Source organism: Gigantopelta aegis, unplaced genomic scaffold (assembly GCF_016097555.1).
Source record: "Gigantopelta aegis isolate Gae_Host unplaced genomic scaffold, Gae_host_genome ctg2640_pilon_pilon, whole genome shotgun sequence".
In the NCBI taxonomy this organism is placed as follows: Eukaryota; Metazoa; Mollusca; class Gastropoda; order Neomphalida; family Peltospiridae; genus Gigantopelta; species Gigantopelta aegis.
The window spans coordinates 5,618-30,449 of NW_024532980.1; the positions used below are offsets into that span (position 1 = coordinate 5,618).

At 32.7% G+C, this 24,832-nt stretch overlaps 1 pseudogene; it reads left to right on the top strand.

Annotated features, from left to right (window-relative positions):
- Positions 1–448: 448 nt before the first annotated feature.
- Positions 449–24,832, top strand: part of LOC121391557 — a 38,460-nt pseudogene continuing 14,076 nt past the window's right edge.

Sequence of the window (24,832 nt, forward strand, 5' to 3'; positions counted from 1 at the left end):
ACTTAAGGGTACTTAAAATAGTAGTGCACTATTCGAAGAAAAAGACTAGGATACAATAGTAGTGCACTATTCGAGAAAAGGACTAGGATACAAGAAACAACTAGTGAGGTAATCTTAAGTTTCTTGTATCCTTAGTCTTTTTCTTCGAATAGTGCACTACTATTTAAGTACCCTTATCAAATTTACTTAATCAAATTCTCTCTTTGTATTGCTTAAGTACCACTTTTTCCTATTTTTTCTCCTCTCTTGCCAATCTCAACTGAGACGTTACAGGTGTCACATTCCAAACCAGTTACACTCTCCCCTTATGAGAGATTTGCTCTATACCTTCTATAAAAAATATTATTCTAATAAAGCGCCAAAGGCGAGGTTACCATGGCAACCTCAAAACTTAGCTAACCTTACTACTTGTTTCTTGTATCGTCAGTCTCCCATTTCTTTTTCAATAATGGAAGATTTGAGAATTAGTTGGATGAAAGAAAGAGTAGTAGTAGGCCTCAACTTGCCCGAGGACAGAGTCTTTCATGAACTGCTGTCAAGAGAGAATGGCCAACCACATAAATTACTCATGGAAGCTCTAGACCAGACCAATGAGTGTCTCCTGGTGCTTTGATCTTTTACTCTCTTGTCTCTGAAGTAGAGAGAGAGGAAGAAGTTGAAGAAGGTCAGTTTGATCTCTTAATCTAGCAGCCATTGAGGTATCTTCTTTAGACCAACTGAGGGTAGAGCAGTTAGTCAAAGAAGCTGAAGGAGGTCTGGAAGGAGAAGGAGATGAGACAGCAAGTGGTGTAGAGTCCAGTGGTAGCACTGAGAAACTAGAGGATGCCAGTGGAGCTAAAAGTGGTATGTAGTAACAAATTGTCTCTCTTTATATAGCCCTTTATCATGTACTCTATTGTTTATTGTTTACAGTGATAGTACAAGAATATAAAACACTCCTTGTACCAGGACCTTGTAGATGTTTACTATATAATATGTCATTATTGTAGTTTATTATATCTATTACACTAGGTGACTCTGATAATGACAATAATGGAGAACAAGAAGACACGACAGCACCTGCACCAGTAATCAAGAAGGTACCATTAATACATCCATCTGGACATACAAATTTAATGTAGAAATACACAATCTGTTTTAAAAAAACTACATGTACATGTATATTGAAACTTAATATGTGTCATTGTTGCCTTTATATCAAATGACATTACAAGGTTTTCTTATTTTCCTCAGACTAAAGTTAAACGTATTGTTAAAGAAACTCAGCTCTATCTCTGTTTGAAGCACCTTCCAGAAGCTGTTCATACAACAGGATTCTCTTTTTACGAAACTCTCAAGGTCCCATTCCTATTCCTTCCAGTATGGATGAAGCTAATAAAACATTGCCAAAATATTTTGAGACTGGTACCATATCTTTCAAACCACTACATACACTGGAACGTGTCCTAAAACATATCTACACTCCATTACTAATGGCTACTGGACAGAAAAGTGCTGAAGACAAACCACAGGAATTACAAGATGGACAAGGAGAATATGAAGGGAGAGCACAACCACCGAGTCAGGCAGGATCAAAGTTACTCCTACGAGACGAGCTGTTGATTAATATTCAAAGTTTTCATCACAAATCCATCAAACCATTCAACAAGTTGAAGGAGAAATTAAATTGGAGATTCCAGAAATTGATCTGACCATTGACCCTCAAGTTTTAGCGAGAGATGACTCCTTAATATCTCAACTTGAGGTAGCAGTTGATGGATGGTCACGTGTCATTTCTATAACATTAGAGGAACAGTTCAAAAAGTACCCTCAAGGTAATGGTCCACTAGCAGAGATAGAATTTGGAAAGAACGAAACTCCTCATTAAATGCTCTCTATCTTCAACTGCAAGTTCCTTTAGCTCAAGGCATTCTTGCTGTCTTAAAGGCAGCAGGTTCAGCCTCTCATTCAACCTTTGAAATTACACGAGTTGATCTTAACAAGTACTATGTTGAGGCAAAAGACAATGTCAAGTTTCTTATGACATTAGAGAGACACTTCAAAAATTTAGCTCATGGAGCTAGCTTTGCAGCTGTTATTGATACCATCCCTGCCATGATGAATTCTCTGAGGATGGTTTGGGTGATTTCACGTCATTACAATACTGATGAAAGGATGGTCCCTTTAATGGAGAGAATAGCGTGGGAACTTTGTGAGCGAGTAGCTCGTGTGATTGATGTGAGATCAATATTCAAGTAAGAATGTTAGAGCATAACAACAGTTTGTATATTTGCTTTCTCTTGTAGAGAATCATTGTCTCAAATTAAATTGAAGTCATCTGAGGCTAAAGCAACTTTGGACACTTGGAAACAGTCTTACATGGACGTCAGGAAGAAGATAGAACAATCTGGACGTGACGCTAGATGGGAGTTTGATCGTAAGAGACTCTTCGATCACTCCGACTACATTGCCCAGATCTGTAGTGATATTCACAATGTAGCACAAGTAAGTACATTAAAAGTAAAACTGGTAAACACTGCACAATACAATAATAGTTACAGTAAATTATAATAATATTATTCTTTGTTAGACTATTGAGGAGTTTCACAATATATTTGGTGCCGAATTAAAAGCAGTTACTGGAGATCATGCACAGATTGAAAAGGTCCTGGAAAAAGTTGACAACCTTGTTGTCAATATTGAAAATGTCAAGTTTGAACCCTACCAACAAGAACATCGACAAGACTGGAAGAACACAATGGGTTGGTTTCAAAGAGAAGTAGAAATAATAGAGTCAGAAGCGACAAGGTAAGACATAACTGAGAGAGCTAAGAGAGATATAGACTTTGTAGTTAGTATAGATCTTGTTATATATGTTTCTCATATGGTCTAGTTTTATCAACCAGTCATTTCAAAGTCTAAGATCAGCAGAGGGTGCATTTGATATGCTGCACAATTTTAAGAACATTCGTTCTCGTGATTCAATTAATGCTACATGATGATGAAGAAATTCAATGAGATTTTAACTCAATTCGAACGTGAAGTTGATAACATCAATCAACTCTTTGTTACACACAAAGATGCTCCTCCTATCTCTCGTACCAACCCCCAGTCGCTGGAGCTATAAGCTGGTCACACTCACTCTTCCTCAGAATTAAACAAACAGTCTTAAGATTCCAAACCATGAAAGAACTAATAGATAGTGAGGCTGGAAAATCAGTAAGTTGTATTAAGTTACATCAATAACTCCATCATCATGTAGGCTAGTAAACGTTACTTAGCTGTAGCTCGTTCTATTAAAGAGTACGAAGATGGACTCTATAAAGAATGGACAGAGTCAGTTAATAGCAGTCTCCCTATGTGTTGAAGAAAACCACTCTTAGCTATACCAGAAGTGATGAAACTCAACTCCAATATCGAGAGACTTGTCTCGTAGTGGTTCAAGAGCTGATCATATAATGACATTACCTTCAGGTATACTGTATACAATGTAATATAATTCTATATTGTTCTCATTCTAGCTCTACCAAATAACTGTGAAATTGTTGTCAATTTTGATCCTGAATTAGCTGAGTGATTGCTGAAGCAAAATATCTTGAAAAACTTGGCTATCCTATTCCTGAGCTAGCTCGAAGTGTGGCTCTTCAAGAGGACAAGTTTGTAGCTTTTCAAGACTCTCTCAGTCGTTGCTTACAGCGATATCATTATGCAATAGCTCTACTTACAACAGCTGAGGTATTATAATGTTTTAGTTAGCTCCTGTAATATGTCGCTTTATTAAATTTTAAATAGTTTTGATATTTTTTATTGCAATAGACTGGTTATATTTTTTAAGAGGTTTGTATCTCTTTTAATACTGACTCTTCTTTCTGTAGAGTGAATTGCTAGGTGATCATGTGAAGAACTTACAGCGTGTTTTAAAACCTGGTACAAAGAGATTAAACTGGAACTCACTTGGTGTACAGGATTATGTCTCTCGTTGTGAACAAGCTATCACTAAATTTGAGTCACTAGTAAATCAAGTACAGAAAAATGCTGGAGATATTGAAGAAAGACTTCAACTTATTGGGTCTGTTAAGCTGTTTAAGAAACCACCTTCTAAACCAGGCTGTGATCTACCTGAAGCTAAGGTACATGGATACATATGTACATAGATACACAGGAACATTGGTTCATTGGTACACAAGTATATTGGTACATAGGTACATATGTATCTATATACATAGGTACACAAGTATATTGGTACATAGGTTTATCAGTTAGTGTATATGGGTACATTGTATATATGTACATTGGTTCATGTACATAGGTACAAACTTACAAAGTACATTAGTAAAATAGTACATAGGTACATCAGTTAGTGATTTTATGTTATAATTTATTCAGGAGTTCTTTGAGTTTGTTGAGGTACATCGTACTCAAGTTATTAATGCTTTAGTACGTAAATATCATGGGATTGGTCCTCTGTTATAAAAGTAGAGGGACTGGTTGTTCAGAGTAACACAGGACAATCCCCTCGTCTCAGACAGTACTACTTGTATTGGGAAAAAAGAATGTTTGACTCTTTAGTAAAAGTAAGAATTCATTGTCCTATTACAATTCTATATATAGTTTGTATTCTTTTATTAGATGATTGTCACTAACTTAATATATTATCAGAACCAGCTGATTTCAGGTCAACCATTATTCACTGTTGAGACACTTCTCTCAGCTCCTGAGATTGTGCTTCACCCACATGCTAATGAACTCTGTAAGATTATGATGAATGCAATGAGAGAAATTGTGGAAAGGTACAGAAAGAAATATAATCTAAATATGTTGATTCATTTCTCTCTCTCTCTCTCTCTCTCTCTCTCTCTCTCCTCTCTCTCTCTCTCTCTCTCTCTCTCTCTCTCTCTTTCTCTCTCTCTCTCTCTCTGTTCTAGTACTAAGAAGTTCCCTCGATGGTTAGATGGTTCTTGTATCAAGGCTCAACCAAAGCAAGTACCAGGTGAAGATGAACCAAGGACATTCACATTCTTCACAGATGTCGTACAACATCCTGAAGTTAATAAAATGGTGGTGTGTTGTCAGAGACACCATACTAATTGTGTGTAAGTAATATTGTACAGTATATTGAACGTTGGAAGAAATATCGACTGCTATGGAGAGGACAAAGGGTAAATTATACACTGTCCCTGTTATTATTTTAATAATTGGATTTATTTAGAATATTCAAGTGGAGAAATTTGCTCAGAGACGACCAACAGTTATTGATTTTGATGATAGAATACAATGTATCATAAATACATACAAAATGATGTCAGTCAACAACCTCTTGAGAAAGAAGTTGAGTTTGTGCTCCTTCATCTTGGACCATTGAATCATAGTTTACAGGACACTGCTCGTCAATGGATCCTCTCTTTTGAAAAATTTTAAATGACTCAGCTAGAGAGAGTTTGTTAGTGTTGAAAACTGAACTAGAGTAAAATTATAAATGAGTTAATAAATTGTTTTTATTATATTATTACAGGGTCTCTCTAATGATTTGAAATGTTCTCCTAAAACTCTTGAAGAACTCAAATTTGTTCTTGGAGTATGGCTAGTATTAGATCAATGTCTCTTGATGTTGAAATGCGTTATCGTGATATCCAAGAGAGATATCGTACCCTTGCTGTGTATAATATCCCTGTCCCTGAAGACGAGAGAGAAATGGCTCAAAATATTGGACAAGTGTGGACAGATCTGTTTAGAGAAGCCAAGATGGTGGATCGTAAACTAATTTCTGTTAAGAAGAAGTTTACTGTCATCACTCAAGAACAAGTGACAGAGTTTATGACACAATGTAATGAGTTCAGTGATAATTTAAAACTGAAGGACCATCCACTGTAGGAACTGATTTAGATAAGGTACCTATATACTAATATTATTGTACCTCTATATCTCATGTCTCTCCTTATAAGGTGTACAGTTATTGAAACTATTTCAGTCTCAGTATGCAGAAATGGAGAAACACAACGACAAGAGTTAACAAATGCTGAGAAGTTATTTGATTTAACAATTACAATGTATCCTGGCTATGTTAGAAATTGATAAAGAGTTAAAGAATGTAACAAAAGTATTTGGAATCTATGAAGCAAAAAAGTAAGATATTCCATTCCCATACTGCTATCCTCATCCCTATGTTTAGGGTGCACGTGAGGAGTGGTCAGATACATTGTGGGCTAATCTAGACATAGTCAAACTCACTGATGGTATAGAGGAGTTTATGAGACAATTACGTAAATTACCAAAGGAGATCAAAGCTATGATCATATGTCAAGTACTGGAAGAGAAAATGAGAGCATTTAAGACTCTATTCCTCTTTTTGCTGACCTCAAAAATGACGCCCTCAGAGAGAGGTCAGTAGTACGTCATATACATGTAAAATATTAAATGTGTTCATGTAGCTATGATTTTAAATTATACCTCTGTGTCTTTGTATTCAGACATTGGCAGAAATTAATGGAGATGACTGGCAAGAACTTTGATATGAATCCAGAGACATTCACATTACAGAACTTATTTGCTATGGAGCTTCATAACTTGCAGATACCATCTCCGATATTGTAGCCTCAGCTAATAAAGATTAAGTATAGAGAAGGACTCAATGAGTTGTCTCAACATGGCAATCCATGGAATTCACTGTACATAAGTAAGGCCAAATAAAATGACCTTCAATATCTAGTGATAAATATTTTGTAGGTACATGAAGGGTACTCAAGAACGTGGAGCTATTTTGGGTTCAGTGGAGGAGATTGTACTCACTTTAGATGACAATGCTATGAATTTACAAAGCATGTCCTGCCTCTAGATTTGTAGGACCATTCTTAGAAAAAGTTCAGAAATGGGAGAAGTCATTATCACATATCAGTGAAGTAGTTGATGTAAGTAGGTTATATCTATATATCATAAGGGAACGGTTTCTGTCAATACAATTATATGAAAATACTTGAAATGTGAGCAGTTCTTTTTTGAAAGGACATTAAATAAATTTTGTATTCAAATCCTCAAAATAATTGTTTTCAACTGAGATCTATAATTTAGTGTCCAGTGTACAATGTGTTTGTTGTGTATATGTAGTAAACTGTAGTATACAAAACTATTTCAGTTTTGTATATATTCAGTGAGATGTTTTAACAAAATTGATCTCTAGTCATAATCAGGTTACATATGATGTACATGTATTGTGTGTGTACATGTACATGTACATATGATGTACATGTATTGTATGTGTACATGTAGGTATGGATGGTGGTCCCAGCGTAAGTGGATGTATTTAGAGAGTATCTTTATTGGTGGAGATATTAGAGCACAACTTCCTGAAGAGGCTAAGAAATTTGACAACATTGACAAAACTTTTAAGAAGGTATAACATTAACTTGATACTATATGTGGACATATATACATGTGTTATAGGATTATCCCCTCATATATATACTTGTAGCAGTTCAAATTTTTTTGTTAATTCTCATGTTGTTTTACTTGTTCAGATAATGCAGGAGACTTCTAAACGTCCACTTGTTTATGATGCATGTCATGCTCAAAATAGACTTCAAGATCTAGAAATGTTGAGTACTGGTCTTGAGAAATGTCAGAAAAGTTTAAATGACTATCTTGACAGTAAAAGAAATGCCTTTCCACGTTTCTTCTTTATCTCTGATGATGAATTACTACTCTCTATTCTTGGCAGCCATGAATGTACTTGTGTACAGGAACATATGATAAAGGTAGCCCCTGTCTGTGTCAGTCTGTATCTTCAATGATATCATAACCATTATTCTTTTCATTTCTGTACTAAATTTTACTAACTACATTTATATCAATTGAGCGGTACTATTATTTTCCTCATATTCCTCTAGATGTTTGATAACATATCTAGTTTACGATTTATTACTGGTCCCACATAATGAACCATTGGCCTCAGCTATGATCTCTAGTGAAGGAGAGGAGATGGAATATCGTACTGGAATAGTTGCTGAGGGTCGTGTTGAGGATTGGATGACTGGAGTATTAAATGAAATGAGAAGAACTAATAGAATTATTACTAAAGAGTCTATTTTTATTATTGTGACCAGAAAACAAGTAATAGTTTTAGATAGTTCTACAATAGATGTTATTCTTATAATGGCTTTCTCTCTCTCTCTCTCTCTCTCTCTCTCTCTCTCTAGAGTGGAGTGGATGTATCTCTATCAAGGTATGGTGATCTTAGCTGCAAACCAAGTATGGTGGACGTGGGAAGTAGAGGATGTATTTCGTAAAGTAAAGAAAGGAGACAAAATGGCTATGAAAAACTATTCTAAAAAAACTACACACACAAATTGATGATCTTGTTGTTCAGGTAATGACCATATCTATCTAACACAAACAATATCTTTAGTCTCTCTCTCTCTCTCTCTCTCCTCTCTCTACTCTCTCTCTCTCTCTCTCTTGTAGGTGAGATCACAATTGAGTAAAAATGATCGTAAGAAAGTTAACTCAGTACTTATTGTGGATGTACATAATAGAGATATTATTGACCGATTTGTAAGAGTACAGGTAAGACTTACATGTACTTATTTTATTGCTACATGTATACTATCTGTCTATTTCTCTAGTATTATGGATGCCCGAGAGTTTGAGTGGGAGAGTCAGTTGAGGTTTTATTGGGAACAGAACCTGATGAGTTATTAGTTAGACAATGTACTGGATCATTTGGTTATGGTTATGAATATATGGGATTAAATGGACGTCTAGTTATTACACCACTTACTGATAGGATATATCTTACATTAACACAGGTAATTATATTCAGTCATGCATCAGCCCATGTAGCACTGTGTCTGACAAATATCTCACCCAGAAATGTATTTCGGTAGTACTACAGTTTTGAAAAAGACAAGTTACATAGAATCTAGAACTGGAAAAGATTAGTTTCTACAATTTTTAGTCTGTTCAGCATCACAGCAATAGATTAAATGATAGTTTTTCATGTGTAAGCAATTTTTGCACAGTGGCTTTTTTATTCGTTGCCTTCAGCATCACAACAACAAATGTTGAGTATTGCTTTATCAATACATTTCCAGATTACACCTTTTTAAAATAGTTTTCCTTTACAGTAATGAAGTAAATATACAGTGTACAATCAGCCATACAATTTGTGGACTGGCATAACAGCATACAAAAAAAGAAAATGTAGCAAACACTACTGTATTACCATTTTTTATTGGTTTTTTTTATTTTTCATTACGATTATTTTCATCATCTTTTGGCACATCTTGTAACAGATGTCATTACACGGATTATTCTATGTACTTCTCTTCAAGTTTGTCTTTTACTTCTGACTTGTTTGCATCTGAACCATTAGCTTCAGCTAATAATCTCTTTTGAAATTATCTTCAAGTTCCGCTACAGCTTTCAAGTCTTTCTGACCTGCTTCAATTTTCCATTTGACTTTTTGTTTGTTCAGCTTCAGTTTCCATCTTTTTATTTCCACTTTATGAAGACTTCTATTTGTTTAATAAGGGACTATAACTAACTCATCAATGAACTTAGAATATTCTGTCAGAGCAATTTTTTTCCTTTTAGATTCTGTATTTATTTCTTCATGTTGTTCTCTTCCTCTTCAAAGCTTGCTTTTCGAGCTAGCTCTTTCTTGCTCCTTACTCATCTTTCCTTTTCTTGCTTTTCTGCTTGGCATTGTTATCTCCGTTGTTGTAAATCTTTTTGAAGCTTTTCTTTCTTGTGCTTCTCTTTTCTAAAAACTTTCGAAACATTATTTATCTACCTGCAGCTTGCAAACATTTGCTTTTCTTTCTTCTGTTGGAAATATGCTTTCCATGTGATTTTGTTTAGATCTTCAATCCTTCCCCTATTTCTAAGATCTCATTTACAGATGTCTTGTTTGCACCTTCTTTGAGATCTTAAATCTCTTTCTTCATTTGTTGGAAATCTGCGATTTCATGTGACTTTTTGTCTGATTCTTCCATTATGTTCATTCAGATCTTCGATCTCTTCCTTCATTTGTTGGATATCTGCAATCAATCTCATGGAGATCTTTTGTTTGATATCTCTTTCAGATCTTCTTCCTTCATTTGTTGAAAATCTGCAATCTCATGTGGCTTTTTTTGGAGATCTTCAATATTTTGCACCTTCTGTTGGAGATCTTCAATTTTTTTCTTCATTTGTTGGATATCTACAATCTCATGTGGCTTTTCTTTGAGATCTTCATCGCTTCCTTCATTTTTGGCACTCATCTGTTGTCTGAGATCTTCAATCTCTTCCTTCATTGTTGTTATCTGGATATCTGTTGCGATCAATATTTTCATGTGATCTCTTTTTTGTTGGAGCTCTTCTACTTTAATATTTTGCACCTTCTGTTGGAGATACTTCAATCTCTTCCTTCATTTTTCATATCTTTTGGCTTTTGGAATCTTCGATATTTGCAACTTCTTTGGAATCTTTTGTTGGAAATCTTCAATTTTGCACCTTCTGTTGGAGATCTTCATCTTTTGCATCTTCTGTTGGAGATCTTCAATCCTTCTGCATTTTCCATTGAACATCTCCCCTCATTTGCTGAAGATCTTCTATTTCTTGATTCACCCTTTGGGACTCTTGTTCATGTATCTGCTGTCTAAAATATAACAACCTTTGATGCAAACTTTGCCTTTCTTTTCTGCCTTTAAAGCATCTTCTTTAATTTTAGCATTTCTTTCTGTATTAAGTTTACAGACACATGAAACATCATCATTTTGTTTGGGAACACATTCCATAACTTCAGTTTAGATTGTCTCTCGTCCCCTCGAATTCTTTTTCTAAGCTATCAAGTCGAGCACTTAGATGTTTGTTTTGTGACATGTCTAGTATCTTTAAAATACCAATATATTTTGCCATTATATAATAAATTGTACTAATGAATTCTATTAATTAGCTCATAGATGACCAATGAAATTATCAGGAAGTTTAGTTTGCCAAAATCAATGAAGCTTTAGTCTTGAATACTTTTAGGGATTATAAATAACACATGTAATTATTATTTACTTGTACAACTCACTTGAATAAAGCAAATCAATCAAATCTTTTTCTCTCTCTTATGTAGGCTCTCTCTATGCATTTAGGAGGACCCCAGCTGGTCCTGCTGGTACCGGAAGACAGAGACATAAAAGATTTAGCTAAAGCACTTGCTTTACTTTGTGTAGTCACTAATTGTGGAGAGGTATGGATTATAAGGTGAAGTATTATCATTATGAATAATTCATAAGATAATATAACTGTTTCTTATATTCCAGGCTGTTGGTAGATCTATTCTGGTTTATGTCAATGTGGAGCATGGGGTTGTTTTGATGAATTTAATCGTATTGATATCTCAGTATTATCAGTTATATCTACACAAATTAAACAATACAAAATGCACTTATTAACAAACATAAGAAATTCCAGGTGAATATGTGTCCACTAAACTAGATTACTTCCTCCTCTTCTACTATCTTATAGTTTGAAGGTGTTGAGATCTCACTTGATTCTAGGGTTGGTATCTTCATTACTATGAACCCAGGTTATGCTGGACGTACTGAATTACCTGAAAGTGTTAAAGCACTGTTTCGTCCTGTGGTTGTTATTGTACCAGACTTAGAACAAATCTGCGAGATCATGCTGTTTTCTGAAGGATTTTTAATGGCTAAAGTACTTGCTAAGAAAATGACAGTATTATATAAGTTAGCTAAGGGCAGTTGTCACGTCAACATCATTATGATTTTGGACTGAGAGCTTTGAAAGCTGTTCTGGTAATGGCTGGAGAATTAAAACGAGGATCTCCTGATCTTAATGAGGTCTGTTCATATAAATACTTTGTGTATCAAACTTTATAATCTCTCTCTCTTCTAGGATGTGGTACTAATGAGAGCATTGCGTGATATGAATCTTCCTAAGTTTGTGTTGAAGATGTTCCTTTATTTCTTGGATTGATATCTGATCTATTCCCTGGACTGGACTGTCCTCGTGTACGTTATCCTAACTTTAATGATGCTGTAGAAGGTGTCCTTCAAGATAACAAGTACATTTTACTACCTCATCAGTGAGAGAGAGAGAGAGAGAGAGAGACGTTCATATTTCCATTACACATAGGTGGACAAAGTAGTTTCAGATGTATGAGACAATGTTAACTCGTCATACTACAATGATAGTGGACCAACTGGGGGAGGAAAGAGTGTTGTCATTAACACATTAGCTCAAGCACAGACCAAGTACTTACCTGATATATATATGGTGTGTATGTATAATATCTATCTCTCTCTCCTTTAGACTTGGTCTCCATACTAAACTCTATACAATGAATCCCAAAGCATGTACAGTTATAGAATTGTATGGTATTCTAGATCCTATCACAAGAGACTGGACTGATGTCTTCTCTCTAATATCTTTAGAGAAATTAATAAACCAACTGATAAAAAAGAGCGTAAATATATTTTATTTGATGGTGATGTTGACGCTCTGTGGGTAGAGAATATGAACTCTGTTATGGATGACAATAAACTACTAACATTTAGCTAATGGAGAAAGAATCGTTCTACAAAAGCACTGTGCTCTATTAGTAGAGGTACAGTGATTATATATAAACTGATTGAAATAAACCACTAAATAACGACATGTTCTTATTAATAATTTGCATGACATACATATGATATTTATTGCTGTTGTTTACTGTGTATATATATATATCCAATGAATGTTTATTCATCAATATATGATATTTATTGAATGTGTGGCTACACTGTTTTTTAATCTCGCATGTTGCAATATTCATTAATGGTAATTGGTATTTGGTTACGATCCTAAGAACCATTGGTTATGAACCTATTTATAGTTTTTGGTTTACGCTTTGGACTATTTTAAGATGCTTGGTGCGAGGAGGCTTATACCTCACATACATATATATATAAGTTTGATATAAGCTCAGTTGATACAACGTAGCTTTATGCAATATATTAATAAAAGTTCTTTAGTACTTAATGTAATATCTTGATATTATTGAAGGGAATCTCAAGTATGCCTCACCAGCTACAGTTTCTCGTTGTGGTATGGATTTTGTTGATCCTAAGAACCCTTGGTTTGAACCATATTGGTTACGTTGGGTGATTCATTACCTGGAGAGAATGATAGGAAAATTCCAACGTCTTTATATATTTCTAAACCTGTATAGAAGGAATACAAGATGGAGGAGAGAAATAAGATACTATACTATTTAAACCTAGTAATAATGGATGAATGGATATATCTAAGAATGGATACATGGACAAAAGGATGGATGGATGGAAGGATGAAACACTGGACAGATGGATCATTAAGAGTTCAGACTGCTAGCTTGTTATTTTATATTTACTAGGTGACCCAGTTATGCTATATGCTTGATGTCTTACTTCCACTTCATCAGTGACACCTCTAAAGAGGAGGGTGGTAGTTCCCTTGGTATAGGATCTGCTGTGCTAGAGTGTTATTTTCTCACGTCACTTTACTGGTCACTAGGAGCAACCCTCATTGAAGAGAGTAGAATTAAGTTTGATGCCTATGTTAAGAACTTGCTAACATGACTGAAATACCAGGAGAGAATGCATCTGCTGGTCCGGGGAGATCCCTATTCATTATCCTACATTGTATGAGTATTATTTTGATACTGAAGAACTCAAGTGGGTACCTTGGGCTCAAAAAGTTCCTGAATATGATCACCAAGTTGGTTGTAAATTTAATGAGATCCTTGTCCCTACAGTGGACACTGTACGTAACACTTGGTTAGTGGAATTAATGGTCAAAATACATCGACCTGTTGTACTGGTTGGGGAAACGGGTACATCAAAAACTGCAACTACTCAAAACTTTCTACGTCATCTTAATCCTGATCAAACAGTATGTTAAAGATAATGTAAGTCTTTTATCATTTCTTTTTATTGTATATAGTTGTTACTTAATATTAATTTCTCATCACGTACTACAAGTATGGATGTCCAGCGTAACTTAGAGGCTAATGTTGAGAAGAGAACTAAAGATACATTTGGTCCTCCCCCCGGCAAACGATTAATTGTATTCATTGATGACATGAACATGCCACAGGTAAAATATATCATCATATCAATTAGAAGTTAAACTCTCTCTCTCTCTCTCTTTCTTTCTCTCTAGGTCGATACTTATGGTACACAACAGCCAATAGCATTACTTAAATTGTTCTTAGAGAAAGGTGGTATGTATGACAGAGGTAAAGATTTGAATTGGAAGTCTTTTAAAGACATTGGCTTTGTTGCTGCTATGGGCAAGGTATCTTTAGTACTAGTTTAAGTAATGTCATCCACACACACTATAGGCTGGTGGAGGTCGTAATGAAGTTGACCCACGTTTTATCTCATTGTTCAGTACATATAATGTGACGTTCCCTTCTCCTGAGTCACTGTTTAAAATTTACTCCTCCATCCTAGCTGGCTACCTCAAACCATTTAAGAAAAGTACTATCATATAATATACAATATAAAGTACCTATATACTATATAGTTTATTGTACAGATTGTCTTATCCTTTGTTTCTTGTCTCAGGTCTTCAAGATCTCTCTGAGACTATTACTACAGCTACACTGGAGTTATATAATAGAATAGTACGAGATCTACCACCCACTCCTTCTAAGTTTCATTATATTTTTAATCTCCGTGATCTGTCTCGTATTTACCATGGTCTTTCATTGATCACACCAGACCGGTTTGATAATCCTGATAGTCTAGTTCGAGTGTGGCGTAATGAATGTCATCGTGTGTCTATGACAGACTAACTAATGATAAAGATAGGACATTAGTTAAAGTAATATTACTAGTCTTATTATTAATGTTCTATATTACTTATATTAGGATCATATTGGTGAGTTACTTCAAGAATATTTACCAGATCATATGGAGAAAGCATTACATGATCCATTATTGTTTGGTGATTATCGTACTGCTTTACAATCTGATCAACCACGTCTATATGAAGATATACAGGACTATGATGCAGCCAAGGGACTATTTGATGAGGTACATTAGTACAATAGTACATTAGTACATTAGTACATTAGTTAATTGGTACATTGGTATATTAGTATATTAATTCATAGTATTAGTAGTAGCTATGTGGAAGGAAGCTGTATGTCGTGAAGTGTTTTTTCTATTAATGACATTCATAATTTCATAGTACCTATTAAATAACTTGGGTTGTCTGTGTTATTACATAAATAATCAAGAAGAATGACTTACACTGAAATAGTAAAATGAAGGATTGATTTGGGGAAGATAATGGTCAGAGAGATTGGTTTAAGGGATTGGTTTAAGGACGATAACACTAAAAAGGTTGGATTGTGGTCAATAAAAATGATTGTAGGAAGATTAAAAATATAACATACTAATGGATAGTCTCCATTGTTTGATTAGCACATTGTTAACTATTACATGTATTATTATTATTATTACATTTATTGGTGGAGTTAGTCCACCTGATAATCTAGACTGTTTAATGAAGTATTTAAGTGATTAATTTCTGTTATTGTTTTTATTCTACAGATATTAGAGGAATACAATGAACAAAAACAATTCAATGAATTTAGTTTTTGTTTGATGATGCTCTGGAACATTTAACAAGAGTACATCGAGTTATTAGAATGGATCAAGGCCACGCCCTACTTGTAGGAGTTGGTGGGAGTGGTCGACAAAGTGTAGCGAGATTAGCAGCCTTTGCAGCTGGGTGTGACTTGTTTGAGATCACTTTGAGCCGTGGATATGGAGAGGAGGAGTTCCGAGAAGATCTTAAGACCCTCTATCATAAACTAGGAATAGAAAATAAGAAAGTAAATAATCTTTAACGTTGTCAAATTGTTTATTGCTCTCTCTCTCTCTCTCTCTCTCTCTCTCTCTCTCTCTCTCTCTCTCTCTCTCTCTCTCTCTCTCTCTCTAGACTGTCTTCCTATTCACTGATGGTCATGTGGCTCAGGAGGGATTCCTTGAACTGATCAATAACATGTTAACATCAGGTATGGTACCAGCTCTGTTTCCTGATGATGAGAAAGAAACTATCATTGGACAAGTAATACTCCATTATCACAACATTACAAGTTAGTCTTTCATGCACATAGGTACGTGATGAAGCTCAGAAGGCAGGACTGCCTCCAACAAGAGAGAGCTGTTGGTCATACTTCATAAAGAAGTGTTCCAATAACCTCCACATTGTCCTGTGTATGTCACCAGTAGGTGAGACCCTACGTACTAGATGCCGTAAACTTCCCCGGCTTGGTCAATAACACATCCATTGATTGGTTTACTGCATGGCCAGACAAGCATTACATGCAGTAGCTAGTCAGTTCTTAGCAGAGGTAAGGAGGAGATTACACTATATTAAAAGATGTCCTATTAAATGATACATTCAGTGCTTCTTATAATTTGTTGTTTTATAGAATGATAAAATACCAGATGAATATAGAGATCGTGTTGTAGAACATGTCGTTCATGTACATCTCTCTGTCAGTAAAAATATAGTAAAGAATTTCAAGAGAAACTACGTCGTGTTAATCATGTCACTCCAAAGAATTATTTAGATTTTATTAGCACATATACTAAACTATTACAAGAGAAAGACAAGTCTGTGCAAGATCAGGTACAATGTCCATTTATTTGTCCTTCTATGTGTCCATTTCTATTTCATATAGTGTCAACGTCTCAGTAGTGGTCTTTCTAAGCTCATTGAAGCGGCTGATCAGATTAAAGTGATGAACGAGAAATTAGAAGTACAACAAGTGGCTGTCAAACAAAATCAGAGGCTTGTGATGCTCTTCTAGTAGATATCTCAGCTAAAACAGAACAGGTCAGAACAATACATTATTACTATACAATAGTACAATAGTTTAATCCAGTCATCTATTAACTAACTATATATATATATATATATATATATATATATATATATATATATATATATATATATAACACAATATGCATTAAACTCTGTGAAGAAAGTTTTATGAGAAAGTTACTGTCTGCATTTCCATAGTTTTGGCAAACAGTTATTATCAGATTTAAAAAAGTTTCATGACACCTTAATGCATATTTAATGAGATTATGACTTGTCACAAAATCTCAATCAACAATTGCTTTGCAAACAAACTATGCAGTAAATATAAAGACCAGGTAACCAAGTTAGATTGGGCATTGTTGTGTTGTGGACTGGCATTTGCTCTGTCATAAGCCCTTCCAGCATACTCTGTGTTTACTTGTATTCCTATGGGTGGACTAGGATATAGCTGGTTCTCTCCCTTTAAACATGAAGAGGTGTGGTGGTTGCATTCCTAGACTACTTGACAATGATACACCTTTATCTCAAATCCAAGTATGGCTGACGTGAAGGGCAACTCTCCAGCCAGGATGACCTCATCTGAGGTTATCATGCATTAAATGTAATTAGTGAGCACTCCCTAGTAGTCAAAGCAGTAGGTTAGCCACTAGCTAGGAATCCTGAATACTAAATAGGAGGCTCTGCAGGGTGAGTTGGATCAGGTCATTTAGCTCAGCATAACAAACTATTTTTCTTTTTTTTCTTTTAAATATGTTAAACATAATATATATTTGATTTATTAAGTTACTTAAATTCAATATAACTATTAAATTTTATTAATAATCTGAATAATATATAGATTATAATCCATACTAGCCATCTAGTCATTCATACTACATGTGACATCCATACATGTTATCAATGTTTGTATTATCTGTCCTAGTACACATATAATATATGATGACCTAATGTATTGTTCCATCTATATCATAGGCCAAAGAGAAACAGGAGTTAGCTCAAACAAAGAGTAAAGATATTGAAGAACAGAACAAGGTAATAGCTAAAGAGAAGAAAGAAGCTGAAGAAGCATTAGCAGAGGCCTTACCAGCTTTAGAAGAAGCTAGGATTGCTTTAAGTGACTTGGAGAAAGCAGATGTTACAGAAATCAGGTACTAGAAATATAGAGGACTAGATACATATTTAATTGACCATTTCTTTCTCCAGGTCATTTGCTAAGCCTCCTCCTCCAGTACAGACAGTATGTGAATGTGTAGCTATATTTAGAGGTATTAAAGATGCTGATTGGAAATCTGCTAAAGGTCTTATGGCTGAGACTAATTTCTTATCATCACTGCAAAATATGGATGTAGATGGTATCAGTGCTGGACAGGTAAAGAGATGAATGGATGGACAAATAGATTAATAGATGGATGAATGGATAAATGGATGAATGATTGATGAATGGATAGATAAATTAACTGATTTTATGTAGGTGAGTCGTGTCAAAGCCAAAATGGACAAGATGGATACAGATTATGCTCGTATGAGAGAGATCAGTAAAGCTGGAGGAGGATTGTTCAAATTTGCTAAAGCTGTCATGGGCTATTGTTTTGTAGCTCGGGAGATCAAGCCCAAGAGAGAAAAAGTCGCCATGTTGGAAAGAAACTTTCAAATGAGTAAAAGAGAACTGGAGAAGATACAAAAAGAGTTAGCAAGTATTGAGAGGAGTTAAAAGCACTCAGTAAACAATATGAGGAAGCTATGTCAGAGAGGAGAGCACTTGAAGAAGAAGCTGAGCTTATGCAGCGACGACTTACAGCTGCAAGCAAACTGATATCTGGTTTGGGATCTGAGAAAGTACGTTGGCAAGAAGATCTGGAGGGTCTAAAAAGGAAGAGAACTCAGTTGCTAGGAGACTGTCTCTTATCTGCTGCTTTTCTGAGTTATGTGGGTGCATTCTCTTGGGAGTTCCGACATCAAATGTTATCAGAAGACTGGGAGAAGGATGTAATTACCAGGGACATCCCCTTAAGTAAACCATACAAATTAGAAACACTGCTAACAAATGATGTAGAGATCAGCAAGTAAATACTATTATAATATATTAGTAATAATAATAACAATATTGACATTATATAGGTGGACTTCAGAGTCATTACCTCCTGATGAGTTATCTATACAAATGGTATATTAACTACACAAGCAAATCGCTATCCACTTTGTATTGATCCTCAACAACAAGCATTGACATGGATTAGAAAGAAAGAAGAGAAAAATAACCTCAAAGTATAACAGTCATCAATCCATCCTTCTATCTCTCAATCCATCCATTCTCCACAGGTCGCAACATTTAATGATCCTGATTTCCTCAAACAACTTGAACTAGCCATCAAATATGGTTATCCATTTTTATTTAAAGATGTTGATGAGTACATTGATCCAGTCATTGACAGTGTACTAGACAAGAATGTCAAAGGTACAACACAGGCACATAATATGGAAACTATTACTATATATATATATACTATATATATATAGTATATATATATATATATATATATATATATATATATATATATATATATATATATATATATTACTATATATATTAACTGTATGTATTTTGTAGGTAGTGGAGCTCGTCAGACTATTATATTAGGAGATAAAGAAGTTGATTTTGATCCTAGTTTTAAACTCTATCTCAATACTAAGTTAGCAAATCCCAAGTATACTCCAGCAGTGTTTGGAAGAACTATGATCATTAACTACACGGTAACATTGAAAGGTAGGTAACAATTATGTTTAAGATGTAACCTCTCATTCTCTCTATATCCGTTCCTCTCTCTCAATCCTAGGTCTTGAGGATCAATTGTTAAGTGTGATTGTAGGACATGAAAAGAAAGAACTTGAAGAAGATCGTGAGCGTCTTATTCAAGAGACTTCAGACAACAAACGTTTACTAAAAGATCTCGAGGATACATTATTAAGAGAACTAGCTACCTCTACTGGTAACATGTTAGATAATGCTGAGTTAGTACAAACACTTGAAGAAACAAAATCTAAAGCATCGGAAGTAATTATTTAAATGGTTTGTCTTGAATTTCTCTCATTATCATTGTGTGTTAGGTCTCTGAGAAGCTCAAACTTGCTGAAAGAACAGCCAAAGAGATAGAACAATTACGTGATGGATATCGTCCTGCAGCTCGTAGAGGAGCTGTACTGTTTTTTGTCCTTTCAGAGATGGCAGCCATTAATACAATGTACCAGTATTCTCTTAGTGCATATCTCAGTGTATTCAATCACTCTCTATCTCACTCACTCCCTGACACACATCTACCTAAAAGACTAAGAAATATTATTGATACTTTAACATTAAATGTTTATAACTATGCTTGCACAGGTCTGTTAGTCAATGTATCTTCTATCTGTTCATTTATTGATCCATTGTCCCTTTAGGTCTCTTTGAAGTCCACAAATTACTCTTCTCATTTCAAATGACTATTAAAATACAAGAAGTGGAGTCTACATTGAACAGAGAAGAATTGGACTTCTTTATCAAGGAAATATATCATTAGAAAAAGTAACATTAATTTGAACACTTCAGTATATATGGGAATATTATACTGATAGTATTACTATTATATATACATATATTATATGTACTGATAGTATTACTATTATATATACATATTATATGTACTGATAGTATTACTATTATATATACATATTATATGTACTGATAGTATTACTATTATATATACATATTATATGTACTGATAGTATTACTATTATATATAATATTATATGTACTGATAGTATTACTATTATATATACATATTATATGTACTGATAGTATTACTATTATATATACATATTATATGTACTGATAGTATTACTATTATATATACATATTATATGTACTGATAGTATTACTATTATATATACATATTATAGTACTGATAGTATTACTATTATATATACATATTATATGTACTGATAGTATTACTATTATATATACATATTATATGTACTGATAGTATTACTATTATATATACTTATTATATGTACTGATAGTATTAGTATTATAATATACATATTATATGTACTGATAGTATTACTATTATATATACATATTATATGTACTGATAGTATTACTATTATATATACATATTATATGTACTGATAGTATTACTATTATATATACTTATTATATGTACTGATAGTATTAGTATTATAATATACATATTATATGTACTGATAGTATTACTATTGTATATACTTATTATATGTACTGATAGTATTACTATTATATATACATATTATATGTACTGATAGTATTACTATTATATATACATATTATATGTACTGATAGTATTACTATTATATATACATATTATATGTACTGATAGTATTACTATTATATATACATTATATGTACTGATAGTATTACTATTATAATACATATTATATGTACTGATAGTATTACTATTATATATACATATTATATGTACTGATAGTATTACTATTATATATACATATTATATGTACTGATAGTATTACTATTATATATACTTATTATATGTACTGATAGTATTAGTATTATAATATACATATTATATGTACTGATAGTATTACTATTATATATACATATTATATGTACTGATAGTATTACTATTATATATACTTATTATATGTACTGATAGTATTAGTATTATAATATACATATTATATGTACTGATAGTATTACTATTGTATATACTTATTATATGTACTGATACTATTACTATTATATATACATATTATATGTACTGATAGTATTACTATTATATATACATATATATGTACTGATAGTATTACTATTATATATACATATTATATGTATTGATAGTATTACTATTATATATACATATTATATGTACTGATAGTATACTATTATATATACATATTATATGTACTGATAGTATTACTATTATATATACATATTATATGTACTGATAGTATTTACTATATAACATATTATATATACTGATATTATATGTACTGATAGTATTACTATTTATATATACATATTATATGTACTGATAGTATTACTATTATATATACATATTATATGTACTGATAGTATTACTATTATATATACTTATTATATGTACTGATAGTATTAGTATTATAATATACATATTATATGTACTGATAGTATTACTATTGTATATACTATTATATGTACTGATAGTATTACTATTATATATACATATTATATGTACTGATAGTATTAGTATTATAATATACATATTATATGTACTGATAGTATTACTATTATATATACATATTATATGTACTGATAGTATTACTATATATATACATATTATATGTACTGATAGTATTACTATTATATATACATATTATATGTACTGATAGTATTACTATTATATATACATATTATATGTACTGATAGTATTACTATTATATATACATATTATATGTACTGATAGTATTACTATTATATATACATATTATATGTACTGATAGTATTACTATTATATATACATATTATATGTATGATAGTATACTATTATATATACATATTATATGTACTGATAGTATTACTATTATATATACATATTGATGTACTGATAGTATTACTATTGTATATACATATTATATGTACTGATAGTATTACTATTATATATACATATATATGTACTGATAGTATTACTATTATATATACATATTATATGTACTGATAGTATTACTATTATATATACATATTATATGTACTGATAGTATTACTATTATATATACTTTTATATGTACTGATAGTATTAGTATTATAATATACATATTATATGTACTGATAGTATTACTATTGTATATACTATTATATGTACTGATAGTATTACTATTATATATACATATTATATGTACTGATAGTATTAGTATATAATATACATATTATATGTACTGATAGTATTACTTATATATACATATTATATGTACTGATAGTTTTACTATTATATATACATATTATATGTACTGGTACTATTACTATTATATATACATATTATATGTACTGATAGTATTACTATTTATATACATATTATATGTACTGATAGTATTACTATTATATATACATATTTATGTACTGATAGTATTACTATTATATATACATATTATATGTACTGATAGTATTAGTATTATAATATAACATATTATATGTACTGATAGTATTACTATTATATATACATATTATATGTACTGATAGTATTACTATTATATATACATATTATATGTACTGATAGTATTACTATTATATATACATATTATATGTACTGATAGTATTACTATTATATATACATATTATATGTACTGATAGTATTACTATATATATACATATTATATGTACTGATAGTATTACTATTATATATACATATTATATGTACTGATAGTATTACTATTATATATACATATATATGTATTGAATAGTATTACTATTATATATACATATTATATGTATTGATAGTATTACTATTTATGAAATACTTCTGTTTTTGTAGAGTGCTCGTCGTAAACCATTTGATTGGTTACCTGATCAAGGTTGGGAGGATATTATCAAACTGACTTCAGTGAATGGAGAAATATTTGGTCATTAGCTGATGATATTGAAAAGAATGAAAGACTTGGAAAGAGGTTTGCAATTGATTAATATATCATTACCATCTCTCTCTCTCTCTCCTCTCTCTCTCTCTCTCTCTCTCTCTCTCTCCTCTCTCTCTCTAGTGGTTTGATTTGGACGCACCTGAGTCATCCCCATTTCCTGGTCGATATTCGCAAGGTCTCTCTGACTTCCAACAACTCCTTCTTTTACGTTGTTTTAGAATTTGATCGTGTTTATCGTGCCATTACTAATTTTGTCACTATACGTATGGGAGAGCAATATGTTACACCTCCAGTAGTGAACTTAGAGAATATTTCTAGAACAATCAAACCCATTATCTCCTATTGTTTTTATACTCAGTCCAGGGGCAGACCCTGCTGGAGATCTTGGTAATTAGCTGAAATTAAAGGGTTTGGAGGAAATCGATTCAAAATTCTTGCTATGGGTCAAGGCCAAGAAAAGTTAGTCACTACTCTACAGTGATACTATATTGTCTGTATTATGACAGGTTGCATTACAACTATTGGAAACTGCCTCTCACGTGTCACTGGTTGATGTTACAAAATTTGTCATCTTCTTGTACGATGGCTCATTGATTTGGAGAAAGCATTGGAACGACTCACTAAACCACACCCAGATTTTAGACTTTGGTTAACCACTGCCCCCACACCTGAATTCCCCATAGGAATACTACAAAAATCTCTAAAGTAGAGCAATACATAAGACAACATAATATATTACATTATAGTATTATATAATATACAGTACTAATGCTATACTATAATACCATAGCAACTAATATAATATATCATTATAGTATTATATAATATACTGTACTAATGCTATACTATAGTAGCATATAATATATACATTATAGTATATATTGTTGTTGTACATTTCAATGGTATTTCTTCTTAAGGTTGTGACCGAGCCTCCAAATGGTCTTAAACTGAACTTACGTAATACTTACTTTAAAATACCGTCTCATGCTCTCAAGGAGTGTCCTCACTTTGCCTTTAAACCTCTCGTTTATACACTGGCTTTTTTCCATGCTGTTTGTACAAGAGAGAAGAAAATATGGAAAAGTGAGTATTGTGTTTCTATAGTTACTGTTGCTATGGTGATATTACATGTCCTTTCTCTGTAGATTGGTTGGAATGTTTCTTATGATTTTAATGAGTCAGACTTCAATGTATGTATGGATGTCTTAAAAACTTACCTCATTAAAGCCAGTGAATCAGGGATACCAAAATACCATGGGGCTCTTTAAAGTACCTTATTGGAGAGGTGATCCTTTCATTCATTAATAAGATGTCCATTAATATACCCATATGTCCATTTAGACACCCATATGTCCATTAATACACCCAT